The sequence below is a fragment of the Perognathus longimembris genome, chromosome 13 (assembly GCF_023159225.1).
Source record: "Perognathus longimembris pacificus isolate PPM17 chromosome 13, ASM2315922v1, whole genome shotgun sequence".
In the NCBI taxonomy this organism is placed as follows: Eukaryota; Metazoa; Chordata; class Mammalia; order Rodentia; family Heteromyidae; genus Perognathus; species Perognathus longimembris.
The window spans coordinates 47787444-47804271 of record NC_063173.1 but is presented as its reverse complement, the minus strand read 5'-3'; the positions used below and the strand labels follow the sequence as shown (position 1 = coordinate 47804271).

General features: G+C 42.3%; 1 protein-coding gene and 1 long non-coding RNA gene across 15 annotated transcripts in view; one reads left to right on the top strand and one right to left on the bottom strand.

The window, feature by feature from the left end:
• The first annotated feature begins 1133 nt into the window (after window positions 1-1133).
• The window catches only part of Phf21a (PHD finger protein 21A), a 205518-nt gene continuing 189823 nt past the window's right edge, over window positions 1134-16828 (top strand). For 5 of the 14 annotated variants that reach the window (XM_048359535.1, XM_048359540.1, XM_048359543.1 and 2 more), the window contains exon 1: window positions 3518-4764. The gene's annotated coding sequence lies outside the window, so the exon portion shown is untranslated. Of the gene's footprint in view, window positions 1410-3516; window positions 4765-16828 lie in introns of those variants that run through there. The other 9 variants (XM_048359538.1, XM_048359532.1, XM_048359544.1 and 6 more) reach the window with 6 other exon arrangements.
• LOC125361239 lies at window positions 2179-16620 on the bottom strand. The gene is made up of 3 exons (XR_007212918.1): window positions 16590-16620; window positions 3051-3229; window positions 2179-2189 (listed from the first exon to the last, which is right to left on the bottom strand). It is a non-coding gene; the product is annotated as an uncharacterized LOC125361239 (long non-coding RNA).

Here is a 16828-nt window from a genome sequence, read left to right as displayed (position 1 = left end):
CACCATTGCAGTGCTTCCTGCTCGCCGCTTGTTTGCTTTCCCCTTCCCGCCTCTCCCCCCCACCCCCCCTGCAAAACTGCTGTTGCACGGGAGGGAGTTGGGGCCGCTCCGGAGCCCCGGTGCAGCTCCGCGGGCGGGGGGGGGGGAGTTGGGCTCGGGCCGCGGAGTTGGGGAGGGGGTGGGTGGGTGGGGGAAAGAAGGGACGCAGCGGGCTCCGGCTTTCGCCTCGGTGGCATGGGAGCCGAAGCTGCGGCGCTGCACGGGCTCGGGATTGCGGTGGCTCCGGCGGAGTTTGGTAGCGGCCGCTGGGCGCGCGGCCCCATCACCGCCGCCGCCGCCGCCGCTGCACTGGAGTTTGGCTGCCGCTGCCCTACTTCACTCTAGTTTAGTTTCACTCACTTTACATCCGGGTTTTTTCCCTAGGCAATGGGGGCCGCAGCACACCCCGTTCCTTAGGCAAAGTGAAATAAATTCGCCGCACCGACACGTCAAGTAGTCCGCTTGCCCGAGCGCCGCCGCGGGTCCCCGTCGCCCCGCGCCCCCCCTCCCAACGCCCCCGGTGGGGCCCCCCGCGCGTCCCACGAGCGACTGACGGAGGATCAAGGGCCCGGGCCGGCCTCCGTACAACTCCTCCCGGCGCCCCCTCCCGCCCCACCGTGCCCCTCTCCCTCCCCACCCCTCCCCTCCCCATCACCACTCGTCCCCGCTTTCCCAGCCCCAGTCCCTCTCGACCGGGCTCTCGGGTGCGGCGGGGCCGCGCACGGCGGCGGCGCGCACGGCGGCGGGCCGGCGGGGCCGCGCGGCGGGCTCCCGCGCGGGCGAGTGTGTCTGGGCCTGGGCGGAGGGATCCCCGGGCTGAGGCGGCGGAGGTGCTGCGGCCCGGGGCCGGGTGGTGAATGGGCTGGTGGTGCTCGCTGCTGCTGCTAGGAGGAGGAGGAGGAGGAGGATGAAGAGTTGGGCTTGTTTGTCTCCCACAGTTTCTCTCCCGCTGCTCTGATTCCTCCCTCCCCAGTCCGGCCCGGGGCCTGTGTGTGTCTCTCCTGGAGGAGGAGGAGGCTCCAGTTCCTCCCCCCCACCCCCTCCTCCCCACCCCCCCTTGCCTGGGGAAGAGGAGGAAAGAAACAGCCCAGAGAGAGAGAGAGAGTGAGTGAGTGAGTGAGTGAGAGAGAGAGGGAGAGAGTGGAGGAGGAGGAGGAGGAGGAGGGAGAAGGGAACAACCTACCATCTTAACACACTAATATCTAAAAAGTGCGAGAGGCCCAGAGCAGCAGCAGAAGCAGCAGCAGCAGCTCCAGCTTCTTCCCTCCCTCCCCATGAAGAAGAGTTCCCTCCTCCTCCTCCTCCTGCTTCTCCTGCTCAGAGTTCCTGCCTCCAGCTGCCAGGGGGGACAGCCAGCCAGCAGCAGGAGGGTGCAGTATCCCAGCTTTTCCATTCTCTCTTCTCCTCACTCTCCTCTCTCTCTCTTTTTTTTCTGGAGTAGCTCTATTTCCCCTCCCTCCCCCTCTCCTTGCTCTCTCTCTGCTCTCCCTCTCTCTCTCTCCCTCTGTCTTGTCTCTGGTGTTTGTCTCTGGGAGGAACTGGGGCTGCTTGCTTGGAGTTTGTAGGGGGGGTAGGGGGAGGGGAGGGGTGTGTGGGAGGGAGGAGGGAAAAGGGGGTGTTCTCGCTAGGACCCCTCAGTCAACTTGAGATTTGAGCAATAACTTCCCCTTCGGGGCGCCCCCCTGCGTGCCCTTCCTATCCTTACCGCCACCCCCCTCCCCGAAAAAAAGACAATGGGAAAACCTCCTCGTCCCCCCCCCCCTTCCGTCCCTCTGCCCTCCACCCCTCCCCAGGATAGATTGGAAGTAAGTTTATGAGCGGCCTCGGGAACCTGGGCGCTGCGTGCTGGGCCGGAGCGGGTGACAAGAGGCGGCGCGCCGGGGGTGGCGGGGAGGGGGCGTCACATTGTCCCGGCGGGGGGCCGGCCTGGGGGGGGGAGTGCGGGGCGGGGGGCTCGAGGCCTCGGCCCGGGAATGGTCGCCGGGCTCCTTTCACCCTCCTCCCCCTCCCCCCTCCCCACCCGGGATGCTGTTAGGGGGAAGTTTTTATTATGATTATTTATTTAATTAAAAAAATTTGGGGGGTGGGGGAAAACCATCTTGTTTGGTGACTGAAGGATTTGGTTTAAAAAAAAGCTGCGGCTGCTGACGCTGCCGGGCCCGAGTGTGTGTGTGTGTGTGTGTGTGTGTGTTGGTGCATTTGTCTAGGGTGGCCGGAGCGGCGTTGGGGAAATTCCGCTTATTCTTCTTCTCTTCTTCTTCTTCTGCAACTTGTTATTCCGGAGAGTCTGCCTGCACCCCTCACCCCGCGGCCGGCGGTGGCGGGGGCGACGGCGGGAGGGCCGGCCGCGGGGCGTCCCCGGGACCCCGCGCGCGGAGGGGCCGGGGCCGGGGCCCGGGGCCGGGGCCGGACAGGCCGCGGGGGAGAGCGAGGGGCCGCGGCCGCCCCTCCCCCGCCCGCGCCCCCGCTGGGGCGGGGGGAGGGGGAGGGGCGCGCGGAGTGGGACGCTTTCCGTTTGGTCCAGCCCCGCCGAGCACGCAGTTCCCCACACTTCTCGTCATCCCCTCTTCTCTCTCTCTCTTTCTCTCTCTCTCTTCCTCTCTCTCTCTCTCTTCCTCTCTCTCTCTCTCTCTCTCTCTCTCTCTCTCTCTCTCTCTCTCTCTCTCTCTCTCTCTCTCTCTCTCTCTCTTTATGCTGCTGAGCGGTGCTGTTAGGATTTCTCCTTCTCCTCCTCCTCCTTCTAAACCCTGGCCACGTTCGCGATGGTGGGTAGCCGCAGCCAGGTGCCCCTGGCCGGGGAGGGCTGGGGCGCCGGCCTCCGGAGGAGGAGGTCTCCTTTCAACTTTGTTGGTGGTGGCTTTGCACACCCCCTCCCCACCCCACCCCCCCGGTGCAGGGAGGAGGCCGGCTCGCCGGGGCTGGAGGCTTGTGGAAGGTGCCGGGAGTGATTTTTTTCTTTTCCTTTTTCTCCAAGTAGTTGAGTTGTGGAGGGAGCTGAGCAGGGCACACACGGCTGACTTGCTGATGGCAGGCAGGTTTTGTTTTCATGGGTGAATCCGGTGTCATCGTGTTCCGGTCAGACGTGGAAATAATTCTTTGTTTGGGTCTTGGGAGTGGAGGACCCCACTCTGCACGTCCACACTGTGGTGGTGGTGGTGGTGGTGTAGGGAGGATGTCGCTGCGAGTGTGGCTCTTGGAGACCCCGGGCGTGTGTGTGTGTATGTGTGTGGTGTGTGTGTGTGTGCCTCGGTGGCCGGCCTTGACAGTGAACTTTCAGAGATAGTGTGCCCCGGAGCTGGGCTGCGAGTTGTGTGTGCATTTTCCCTTCCTGGTAGACGTTAGGGATGGAGATGGCTGAGCTGGGGAAGTTAGGGAACATTGTACACATGAATAATGGATAGCTACCTAGGAGGATCAGATTAATTTGGGCTGATGAAAGTTTGTTTTTTTTTGTGTTTTTTTTTCTTCTCCCTTTTCTTTTTCTTTCTTTCTTTCTTTTTTTTTTTTTTTTTTTTAAGCAGTTGTGCACTCTAGGAAGGAAGCCTTTTCATAGGCTTACTTTATAGGGGTTCTTTGAGGCCGAGGAGCTGGGATATCGTCTTTTAAAAGAGAGTACTCACCCACACCAACATCTGCAGCTTTATGGAGGGCCTGGTATGGGGACTGAAATTGAGGGTAAGCCCTGTGAAGCCTTACTGTTTGTTTTTTTTTTTTTTTTTCGGTGTTTTTGTTATTTGTTTACATTTGATGTTCACTCACGTTTGGGCAGAAGAAATAAAGAGGTCAGCTGTGGTTTTGGGTTTTTTTGTTTGTTTTTGTTTTTGAAGGTTAGCCCTCTTCCCCCTCTCCCCCCCCAAAGTTTCACAATTTACTTGGTTTATACATAGCCTTGTAGAAAACCATTACTACATTTTTACTGGAAATACTATTACTCATTTTCAGTTCGGTAAGTTCTTTCTTATTCTCTTCTGTCTTCACTTGTATATGGAATCTGTGCTTGTGGGCTAAATACTAGCTATTAAGGGCCATTTAAAATGTCCGAAGATTGAATTTTAAAATCTCAGGACTTGTTTTTTTGATGGCAAACAGGAAGTTTTTGTATGTAGTTGCATTCATGTTTATTAAAAATTGTCTGTGCTTAAAACTTTGTGGATGTACAACTGTCCTTAAGAGAGGAATATGGTAATAGTGTTGAAGACTCAAAACACAAACATCTCACTAAGATGTTAAAATATTCCAAGTGCTTTCTTTACATCACACTTTGGTTTTGTTAACAATACTATTTGCAATTTGACTGGAAATGCTTGGCTGCCCATTATAAAGTCATTTTATGCTTAAGTGTATTGGAAGGCATTTTAACTTCAGTTTTGAGACAGCTTTATTTTAAGTATGTTGTACTTTGGACACAGGCAAGTCTTTATTGAACTGGAATAGTCATAGATAAAAAAGACCTATTGATGCCATATTTTATTTTTAAAGTGTTATAAATGATAGCTGGGGAATTATTTCTTTTAGCTTTGAAGGGTCCATCCTTTCTCCTATTCAATTATCTTCTGCTTACATGAAGATCCTTAAATGCTATCCAGCAGGAGGTGCTACAACAAGATAAAGGATTTTTTTTTTATAAATTTAAATTTTTTTTAAATTTAATTTTGAGAGTTTTGCTACTTATGGAAGCTCTGCTTACCTCTAAGCAACAGGATTAAAGTTCCAGGAAGATTTTGAGTAAGTCCATTCTAAGTCTATTAATAAATGATGTTGCTATATGAAACTGCAGTTCTTGACTGCTTTTTTTTTTTCTGTTTAATGATACCATGTGAAGTAAATTTGTTATTGTGGATCATGTAAGGATGATGGGGTTAGGTACAAAGTACTGGTCAATTACTTTTCTTTGAGGGTAGTGTTCATCTGATATTGATGAGTGGGTTAAAAATATGCCTAGTTGGAATAAATAGAAATGGTGGTATGATAGGGGACCTTTAAGTTTTACAATTGTCCCTATAATAGATTCAGAGTCATTGAGATTTCTAGAAAGAAGGATCTTATGTGGGAAAAACTGATGACTTTTTTGTGTGACCCCCCCCACCCTCCAGAATATATGAACAATGATTCTAATACTTAGTTTTATGTACATCGTTTATATATATTTAAGTTGGTTTTCAGAGACAGATTTTTAAAGTATAAGTAAAGTCGTAGTTATAAGTAATGTTATAGGTCATCATTGATTCGTCCATTACTAATACTTAACAATAACTGCATAAAAAGGACAGTGGCCGCATTAACAGTTTCATAGTGTTTATAGTACTTGGTCCTTTGAACTGTGCTATTGTTAAGTGATTATCAGTAGATATGTGCTGCTGTGTTTGCCTCTGAAGTTTTATATCAGAGTTTTAAAAACTTAGGATACATAGAAATTCAACAGACTTGCTCTGAATGTTATCTGTTTTGCAGAAACAATATTGTACTTTTTTCTCAAAAGAAATTAGGTAATACATGTGAAAATTCTTTGAAAATTGCCAGAAGCCATGTAGATATTAAATAGTTGAGATTGATAACCAATTAAAACATGAGCCGAGCTTCTGTCTTGAAACACTAACTTTCTCCAAATCAGTTGGGAAATTAATGCATTAAACGTGGACATTTTATGAATTTTTGTTTTTTTAAATACTGCTGTGGTTACCAAAAATCTCTTCGTTACAGTTTGAAGCTTTTGTTTAAAAAAAAAAAAGCTGTGAATGCAGTTTCCCATGATTCACAAAATAAAGATCATTTTCTCTTTTGAAGATCTTGAAATTTAAATTCCTTATTATTATTTTATTCCTTTCTCCATTGATGTGATAGCAGTTGATTTTAGTGAATATTTAAGTTCTTGGACTCTTCCGTAGACTCTTATTAACACACGGAGTAACAGATGTCTCGGCTGAAGTTTTGATTGTTTTGATTGACTCTGCTAACTTTCTGAAAAATTCTCACTGAGTAAAGCTTTTAAGCTTGTTTCACAGTGGTAATATATACATTTATATGCATACTAGATTCATGAGTACATCACTTTTTTTTTTCTATTTTGGAAGGATGCATGAGGAAATGACTACTCAAATCTAGAGGAGTACACTGAAATGCTTTTGTGTAAAAATAACCCAAAAGTTAAAAGCCTTAAATTGTGGCTTCCTTCATAGACTTTATTCACAAATTTGGAATAGAAGATTAAAATATATATATATAGTTAGTTAGTTAGTTAGTTAGGAGTCATTGTGTTTTTGAGCAGAGCATATCAAAAGGTATAGTACCTTAAACTTTAGAAAGTGACTGTTTTTTATGAAAACCCCAATTAGAAAGTAAATATAGAAACTTACTTCTGTGAAGAATGAAGAAAACATTTAATTGTTTATATAAAAATGAAATCTCTAAGAACAGTAATAACTTTCTGTACTCTAGTGAATACTCAAGATTTATTTTTTTGGTGTATGTGTGAAGAAATACTGGAGTCAAAGTTATATTAATGTTCTTTAAAATTTTGTATTCTTGGTTATATGAGTATTATATCCTCAGTTTATGGTTAAGGCTTTTGTACTTAATAACTATTCAGAAGGTAAATAGAAGGGCTTAACATTTTAGGTCTCTGGCCTGGGACAGAATTCCCTTATACCTATATTCAGAACTAATTTCTGAGAACATGTTTGAATGTCCATTACTTTGCTGGGAGATACTAGTGATTTCTGTTGACTTCTCAGGATTATTTGTACATAGGCTTTTGTGTGGGCCTGGGAGCAGAGTCTCATGTTTTGATCATATTAACTTTACCAAGTGTGTATTTTTGCTGCTTTGGGATTACCTTTTTTTTTTTTTTTAAAGTGGTAGTATGTTAACACTACATATATTGCAGATAACCTTTTCTATTTTCCTCTTCTTTTGTTGATATTGGGTCTCAGACTGGTCTCAAACTAGCAAACCTGCCTCCTCCTCCAGAGTACTGGGATTCTGGGTGTGGGTGTGTTTCTGATAATTCTTTTTTTTTTTTTTTTTTTTTTCTGGTTGTGGGGCCTGAACTCAGGGCCTGGGCCTGGGCATTGTCCCTGAGCTCTTTTGTTCAAGGCTAGTTCTCTACCACTTTGAGCCACAGCTCCACTTACGGTTTTTGAGTGGTTGATTGGACTTTTCTGCCCACACTGCCTTTGAACCTCGATCCTCAGTCTCCTGAATACCCAGGATTATAGGCATGAGCCACTGGTGCTTGGCCAACAATTATTCCTTAAAGAAAGTATGTTTTCTTAACATGTATGTTTCAGTGTCTATATAACCATACCTTTTTGTAGGCTTTTGTGTATGTTTTATTTGTGTATGAAATTTTGGAAGTTATTTTTAAGAATGTTGAAATCTCTCTCTCTCTCTCTCTGTCTCTGTCTCTGTCTCTCTGGTACAGGGGGTTCAACTAAGGTCTTATTTGCCAGACAGGTGCTCTACCATTTGAGTCACACCCTAGACCTTTCCACTTTACTTAGTTTTTGGATAGGGTCTCATATTTTATGGGTCAGCCTACCATCTCTGCTTCCCATGTGGCTGGAGTGACTGATAGGTGCATTTGTTTGTTGTTGTGCTTGTCCTGAAGATTGAACTCAGAGCCTGGGTGCTGTTCCTGAGTTTTTTTGCACAGGGCTGTTCTACCACTTGAGGCCCAGATCCACTTTCAGCTTTATGGTGGTTAATTGGAAATAGGACTGTCATGGACTTTCCTGCCTATACTGGCTTTGAATCCCACTCTTTAGATCTCACCCTCCTTACAAGTGTGAGCCACTAATACCATGCCTGGCTAGAATATACTTTTTTTTTTGGTGCCAGTTCTAGGGCTTGAGCTCAGAGCCTAGGCATTGTTTCTGAGCTTTTTTGAGCCATAGCTTCACTTCTGGCTTTTTTGGTGGTTAGTTGGAGATAACAGTGTCATGGACTTTCGTGCTTGGGCTGTCTTATAAATGTGACCCTCAGACCTCAGCCTCCTGAGTAGCTAGGATTGCAGGACCTAGCTGGAATAGACTTTTTTTTTTCTGTCTGAGACTGAGATTTGAACTTTTAATCTGACACTTACTCTCACTTCACCACCTAAGCCGAGCCTCAAACCCTTGGAATAGACTTTTAAGAATGCTAGACTAGAAGCGTGGCTCAAGTAGTAAAGCCCAAGCAATGAGTGAGGAAGACAAATGAGAGTGTGAGGCCCTGAGTTCAAGTCATGGTATTGGTGAACACACACACGCACACTTAACTTTTCCTATTACTTCTCTACCAATCCATTCTGCCACTGATAGTGGTGAACTCTTCCCTTGCAAAGGCTCTCTGTGAACTCAGTTATCATTGGAGTTTTTCTAAAGCAACTTTCTCATACCAGACTCTGTGGGGATTATTGAAGATTCCTCTTTTTCCAGTACTCTCTGAACCCCTCCTAACCTCCACTCCTCTTTGGCCTTTTTTTCTTTTGCTGTTTTTTGGTACTGAAGATTGAACCTAGTGTGTTGCACTTGTTAGGCAAGTGTTTTGCCACTGAACTAAATTCCATCCCCCCTTTTTTTATTTAATTAAAAAGAGTTAGTGAGCAATCTCAGCTAAAGCTCCGTCCTATATTTTGGAATCAGCTAGAGAAGGAAATGTTTTCTGCTTTTTTTTTTTTTAAAGTAGACAAGAAAGTGAGGCAGTAATATGGAGATAGGAAGGAGAGGGGCCTAATAGGTTGATGATCTGGGCTTTATTTTGATTCAGTTTGTGGGCTTAGGGGAAAAACATAACTTAAACACAGAAGCCAAAAAGATGGGTTTTGTTTTATTGTTTTGGCTGCATTGAGAATACAAACTGTCAGTACTTGAGGAGAAGGAGCAGCAGAAAGGAATTGATTTTTCCCCCCCGCTGCAGATCCAAGTATTGTTAACTATGTGTATCTCTAAAGTGACATACTTACAAATCAAACAGGAGTTGATTTGTTCACTCAATTAACAGTACCCCTAAGGTGGTTTAATTTTTTTTTTTAATTTTTAAGTAAGTATGGAAAACTTCAGGGTAATGACAATAATTTCCTGATAAAAGTGGGTGATAGTTACCATGGCAACTGCTACCTCTGGCCTTATGGACAGTATGTTGTATTGATGAAGCTTCAGATCCTTTGGTAGCTTGTCACTTTATGGTGAAATGTAGTAGCATGTGTTGCAGGTGATTTTTAGCTGGATGGTGTTAAATTTGTGTGCCAGCTTATCTTTCCTTGTTAGGAATTTCTTGGACTGTATTCCATAGCATGTTTGTGAAGGTGCTGTTGCCTGAAAATAACCCACCACCTGTGTTAGGCCTCCTGATGCAGATTGTACTTAGTTCTTTCCCAGCCTCCTTCCAGAGTTTTGCAGAACCTAGGGGTGTGTTTAGGAACTGTACACACATAAATTACAGTTCAGATTTATCAGCTTGGGTTTGGGCATGTTTCTAGTAGCTTAACCTTTTTTTTTTTTTTTTCCAGAAGAGGTCATTAAATGACAGAATTGGGCCCATCGCTTGAACATGTTTTTCTAAGTGTGTGCATGTATTTAATTAGGGGTGAATATAGTGGTGGGCATAAATATTAAGAATTTGACAAGATGATCTTTAGTATTTTTTATTTGCTTTTGCAAGAGTATATATAGGTATTACTTTAAAACTATATTTCCTATAGGCAGTACTAAGGTTTGGGAAATGTTTGTTTATGAATTTTTTTCAAGAAAAAATTTTAATGTAATATATATACACACATATATAAATACTCAATATTTACATATATTGAGTATTTGTGAGGGGAAGGCAGAGTGTGTTGGAGGGAATACAGTATAAAATGTGTGGAGATATAACGACTCCCTTTTATCCTCATGTAACTAATATAAGCCAATAAAAAGTGATAAAAAATATCTTAAATAATTGTTGAAAGGAGTTCCTAAACACAACATTTTGAGGGAAGGGAGGATAGAATGTTGAAACTGGTCCAACCAGCCTTTTTGAAAAGTTAACAAATTTATTTTTCCATCATATCAGATCTTTCTATTTTTTAAATCATGCTCATCCTGTATAAGGTATTTCTCTACTGTGAAAATGTTAATATTAATTGACAGTTTCCAAGTTTGTGCTAGCAAACAAATTAATTCTAAATTTGACTGGGCTCTCAGAAGATTTAGTCAAATTTTGCTACATAGTTCAGAGTTTAGTGAAACTTGTGATAGCAGAGTCATTTGCTTACTACAAGTCCCAGGATGCATTGCAGTTCTTCAGATTACAGCAATGCATGCTGGGTCCTGTAGTTGATTTAAATAGCACAAGAAACCCTTCTCTCTTGCCTACTCCATTTTATACACAGCTCCCCAAGCTTCCAAGAACTTTTTGTTAAGTAAAGTTTCATTAATAATATCATGATTATTCTGAAGCTCTAAAGTGAGACTTGAGAAACATTCTAGTGGTTTGTTTTCTTTTAGATTATTGTAGTTTTTAAACCAGTTTCTGTAAGATTTACACATTTTAAATAACACAATGACTTAGAAATTGTAAGTAATTTTTTGGGGGGATGGTAATGTAGCTCATTTTATAACTCTAGCATCATTGCTTACTAGTGTGGACATTAGACACTTCTTATTGCCAGTCCTAACATATGTGCTCTTTCTTCCCCAGTCATTCAGTAAAGTTGGATGGGAGAATGAGATGTGTGTGTGTGTGTGTGTGTGCACAAGCACGTGCGTGCACACACATGCACTTGTACTGAAGCTTGAAAAATGAGCCTCAAGCTCTCATTTGGCCTTTTCTCTAATGGATGGCACCCTACCATTTGAGTCACATCTTCACTTCAGGCTTTTTGCTGGTCATTTAAAGATAAGAGTCTTAGAGAGTTGTCTTACCCACCTGGTTTCAACTTTGATTCTCAGATCTCAGCCTCCTCAGTAGCTAGGATTATAGTCATGAGCCACCAGCACTGAGTTAGAAAATGGTGTTTTATGTCAGTGTTTAAATTTAGAGTTCTGTGATTCTTAGGTAGTTCAACATCTTGAATAGCAGTACCCTATAACTGGAAGACAAATTTCTGTAAATAAATGTTTGAACATATTTTTTGGGTGTGTATGTTGGGGGCAGTGATCCTGGGGGTTGAACTCAGGGCCTGAGCACTGTCCCTGAGCTGTTTTGCTCAAGACTGGCACTCTACTACTTGGAGCCATAGCTTCACTTTTGGTTTTTAAGTGAGATAGAGGTAAGAGTCTTATGGACATTCCTGCCTAGGCTGGCTTTGAACCATGATCTTCAGAACTCAGAATAGGATTACAGGTGTGAGCCATCAGTGCCTGGCCGAATGTAATTAAAAAAAATTAACTATTTACAGCTAAGGTCTCAGTATGTAGCGCAGGCCAGCCTGAAATTTTCAAATGCTGAGATTACAGGTGTGTATTATCATACCTGGTTCAATAAATTCAAAACTATGTACCTGGAAAGGTAGAGAAAAAGGTGAAATTTCTTTAATAGCTTATATTCTCACTTATAGATTTTTTTTGGGGGGTGTGGGGTCAATCATGGGGCACTCTGGGCCTGGGAGCCATCTCTAAGCTCATACTGCTCAAGGCTAGCGCTCTACCACTTTGAGCCACAATGCCACTTCCTGTTTTCTGGTGGCTAATTGGAGATAAGAGTCTCATGGACTTGCCTGCCAGGGCTGGCTTTGAACTGTGATCCTTCAATCTCAGCCTAGCTAGGATTATAGGTGTGAGCTGCCAGCGCCCAGCTATATATTTTCAGTTTTTTTTTTAACTGTAACAAGGTGTCACAAGGACTTAAATGTTAAAATGTGTGTGAGTGCTTAACATAGTACTTGGTGCACAGAAAGTTTGGTGTAAATATTTAGACTCAGCAGCAGCAGTAGTATTTTTATTTAAAATAGCATGCTTTACCCTCCTTTTTGTATTATAATTTGACCAAAAGTCCAGCCTGTTTTAACAAGGCCTTCAGATTTTTGACTTATGGTAATGGTGTGGCAATTCCTTAGGGTGCTTTGTTGTACATAAAATGCCTTCTTCTACCTCAGTTTCTCTCCTATGAGAAATATACTCAAGTCAGATAACCAGCCACTAGCAGAATTTTTACAAGATTCAGTTCTGCCTGTTCATTTCTTATTTGCCACTGTGCCATAAATCTTTAGTTGACTTCAGAAAGTTCAAAAGATGATTTTTTTGTTCATAAGATTTATACTGTGAGAATATCCAAATAGTTAATGAAAATAAGATGCTGCAAAAACACTTCTCATGTCACAGTGTAGGTAACACTGGAAAAGCTCTGCCATGTTTAGGAGTTTGTACCTATCTACCACCACAATTCACAGTGTTACAGGATTGATAGATCGAAGGTACTGAACAGCTTCAGAAAGAAAACGTAATTTCCAGTCTGTATTGCACTTAAAATGATAGATTCCCCAAAAGTTTTAAATGTTTACATTATTTTTCTCTTTTAGGATACTGACTTGTTTTAGGCTCTTGAACTTTTTGCCCAGGAATGTTGAAAATTGTAAGCACTATGTTGTAATGTATATGCCTGTCTGCATGTTCTCAGAATTAAAGAATTGCCTTTCTTACCTGCTTGGCCACCATCTTGACTTTTTTTTTTCCTACTCTGGAACTCTTGGAATATTATTGCTGCTAGATGCTGTGTTTATCAAAACTGTTTCTTTAGTAATACTTATTTCAGAACTTGTTTGTACAGCAAACCAATTTACTGTAATAATGCTAACTTCTATTGTAACCGTGATTTAAAATTTGTTAGTATGTGTATTAGACATTAAATAGATTCTTTAGAACTGTCAAAAAATTATGAAACCTGGTTGAGTCTGCTTCCATATTATAAATTACTTTATGTCAATTTGTCTTTCCAAAACCTAATAGTAAAATGAAATTAATTCATAGGCTACAAAGAAGTTAAATACAGAGGCCTACATACGTGTAAGGAGAAAACAATCTTTGTTATTAATGGGCCAATACAGAAAACAATCAGGTTTGGATGAATTTTCCCTTGGTATATTTTGTTCCACATACTCCAATAATTCCTAAAACACTGATGCTGGAAATAGGAGAGTAAACCTGGGTAGTAAGTGTATTCACTCTAGAGTCCTCTGATAACTTTTTTTTTTTTGCCAGCCCTAGGGCTTGAACTCAGGGCCTGGGCACTGTCCTTGAGCTCTTTTTGCTCAAGGCTGGCGCTCTACCACTTGAGCCACAGTGCTACCTCCGGCTTTTTCTGTGTATATTGTACCAAGGAATTTGAACCTAGGGCTTTATGCATGCTAGGCAAGCAGTCTACCACTAGGCCAAACTCCTGGCCTTCTAAGAACTCTTAAGTTGTTGATCTTAACTCTTAACTTTTCTCCCCTTTTTGTGAAAATTTTGAGGCTAATATAAATACATATCAGGGTACATATTAGTATGATATGTATCTTTATTACATATGTATTATGAACCTAAATATGTATTGTGAACATACAGTTAGGATATGGTACCAAAGACCTAGCTTTACGTCCAGTTCTGTCACTTAGATCCACACTCTTGGCTGATGTTTAGTTTTTTTTTTTTTTTTTTTTTTTTTGGCCAGTCCTGGGCCTTGGACTCAGGGCCTGAGCACTGTCCCTGGCTTCTTCCTGCTCAAGGCTAGCACTCTGCCACTTGAGCCACAGCGCCGCTTCTGGCCGTTTTCTGTATATGTGGTGCTGGGGAATCGAACCTAGGGCCTCGTGTATCCGAGGCAGGCACTCTTGCCACTAGGCTATATCCCCAGCCCTGATGTTTAGTTTTTTAAAGTGTGAAGTAAATAAGAATTTTCTTACTTTGTGTTAAATGGATTGGATGAAGTCACACTAGCTACTCAGGAGGCTAAGACCTGGAGGATTGAGATTTGTAGCCAGCTTGGGGATCTCCAAAAGAATGAGTAAAATACCAGACTAGAGGCATGGCTCAAGTGGTAGAGTGCCAGTCATGAACAAGAAAACTGAGGGTATGACACCTGAGTTCAAGTCCTTGTGTGCACAAACACACAGATTAGATGAAATAGTTATCTTGAATATACTTTATAAACTAAAGAAGCACATATGTAATTGAATTTTAATCACTAATAAATGGAGAAATTTAAATATCTGAGTTAAAACTAAAATGAGCCCAAAAAATTAATCATCCATTCTCCCCCCTGTATAGACAAATTCTTGGTATTCCTTTAGATGTGCTTATAGCTTCTTGACAAGTTACACCGATACATTTGTGTATATACTATAATATAGGTATTATGAATACTGATGCATTGAAAAATTTCAGTTGTGGGCTTTTATGTTGAATAAGATTTTTATGTGTTAATATATAAGCTTTTATCTATATGCAATTGTTTCTTAGAAAATGACATAAGACACGTAGATATTAAATGTTTGTCAAGTTGTAAATAGTGTTTGTATTTTATCAGTTGCTAATAATACTTAGCTTCACATTGAATATTATGTGCAGTGCTGAGCCTTTTAACACATAGGATCTCATGTAATTTTAATCCTTACAGCAATGTTCTGAGGACTTGCTATCATCCTTCTACCTCCATTTTACAGATGAGGTCATGGAGGTTTCCCTGGGACTCATGGGTAGCAAATGATACAATTTGGATTCAGGCCCGGGCTGGTTTCTGAACCCCTGTTCTTAAAGTGTACCATAATGCTGTACAAACTATATAATTCCCATTGCAACATAGAAAATGAATTACTAAAGAAGTTTTCAATTTTCAGAAATGGCCACAGCTCTGATATATTGTTTTGAGACTGTTTCATGTTGATTTTGTTGAGTTAGGATGAATATTTTAGAAATAATAAGTGTTGGAATGGAGTGGAAGTGAAAGCCTTAGGGACAGAAGTGCCTGTTTTTCTTCATCATGGTGTACCCACTGCCAAGCACAATGCCCAACATAGTGTTAGGTGCATGTCTATAAATGTTACTTTAGCACAAGTAGTAAGTTTATAAATTTTCTTAGTAGATACAAATAGTTTGGTTCAGTATAACAGTCCTTGTGTAATTTAGAGACATCTCGTGGTCATAGTTAAGTGTCCTTTCTTTCAGGAAATATTATTATTATTATTATTTTTTTTTTTTTTGGCCAGTCCTGGGCCTTGGACTCAGGGCCTGAGCACTGTCCCTGGCTTCTTCCCGCTCAAGGCTAGCACTCTGCCACTTGAGCCACAGCGCCGCTTCTGGCCGTTTTCTGCATATGTGGTGCTGGGGAATCGAACCTAGGGCCTCGTGTATCCGAGGCACGCACTCTTGCCACTAGGCTATATCCCCAGCCCCCTTTCAGGAAATATTATAAAAGCAGTATTTCTGAGTTAAGAATGTTGCTCTAGGAATGTATGTGTGTGTATATGTATATTCTATTGTCATTTTACCTTTAAATCTTGCTTATCTACATATGTATTATGTAGATATTCATATATACAGACACACATATTTAAGTGAATAAATGGAACAACACCATGACATTCTCTTGAAGTTTACTTTTTTCAGAAAGATGACCATTTAAAAAACTTGTAATTAAGCCAGGCACTGGTATCTTATGCCTGTAATCCTTAATACTCATGAGACTGAGATATGAGGATCGTGGTTTGACACCAGCCAGGACAGGAAATTCCATGAGACTCTTATCTCCAATTGCCCACCCAAAAGCCAGAAATGGAGCTGTGTCTCAAGTAGTAGAGTACTAGCCTTGAGCACAAAAGCTCAGGGAGAGCACCCCCAGGCCCAGAGTTTGAGCCCTGGTACTAGCAAAAAGCAAGCAAAAAACAAAACCCCAACTTGAAAATAGGGCTCATGTGGGAAGTGAAGTGGGACTGAAGAATGACAGTAAGACTTATGTACTGAGGCTACAAACTATTTGAAGTTTTTAAAAATGTGTGCCTCAGACCTTAGAAATGGTCATTGTTATTGTTTAGTAAATTGACTTTTAAATTATCTCCAAATAATTGTACAGTATGTCAGTTTGTTTCTCCAGTGCCTCTTTAGCAATGTCACTCTTTCTGTCAATGTCAGCCTCTCATCCCATCCCCTCCCCTTAAACCCCACACTCCTCAGACAAGATAGGTTTCAGCTTTTCTGATAATTTATTTTGTTAAACTAAGTCTGATAATTACTCAAAGGGGCCATTGTTATTTTAAAAAACTTTCAAGTGACCATATTGTTTTCTGGTATTATACAAGTAATTTAGTAGGCATCATATCAGAATTAAGTTCTACTAGTTTACTCTGATAGCTAAAAATAGCAAGTGTATTCTCAGATGACTTAAAAAAAAACTGGTGGTCTCTCTTCTTAGTTATTAAACATTTATTCGACATTTACAAAGTAGATGTATAAAAACAAGGTAATGCACATTATAGTTTAATTGATAGAAGTACAACCTGCACAGCTTAATCAGCATAAAATGGCCTAGCCTATGACTTAGTTTTGGTCATTACATCCTCATTTGAGCAGTGTACCTGTGCCTGAAGGCTCAACCACTGTCAATGCTAAGGTAATAACGTGTGTGTGTGTGTGTGTGTGTGTGTGTGTGTGTGTGTGTATGTGTATGTGTATGTGCTGGACCTAGGGTTTGAACTTAGGGCCTGGGTACTGTCCCTGAGCTTTCTTACTCAAGGCAATGCTCTACCACTTGAGCCACAGCTCCACTCTGGCTTTTTGGTGATGAATTGGAGATAAGCGTCTCATGGACTGTCTGCCTGGGCTGGCTTGGAATGGTAGTTTTCAGATCTTAGGCTACT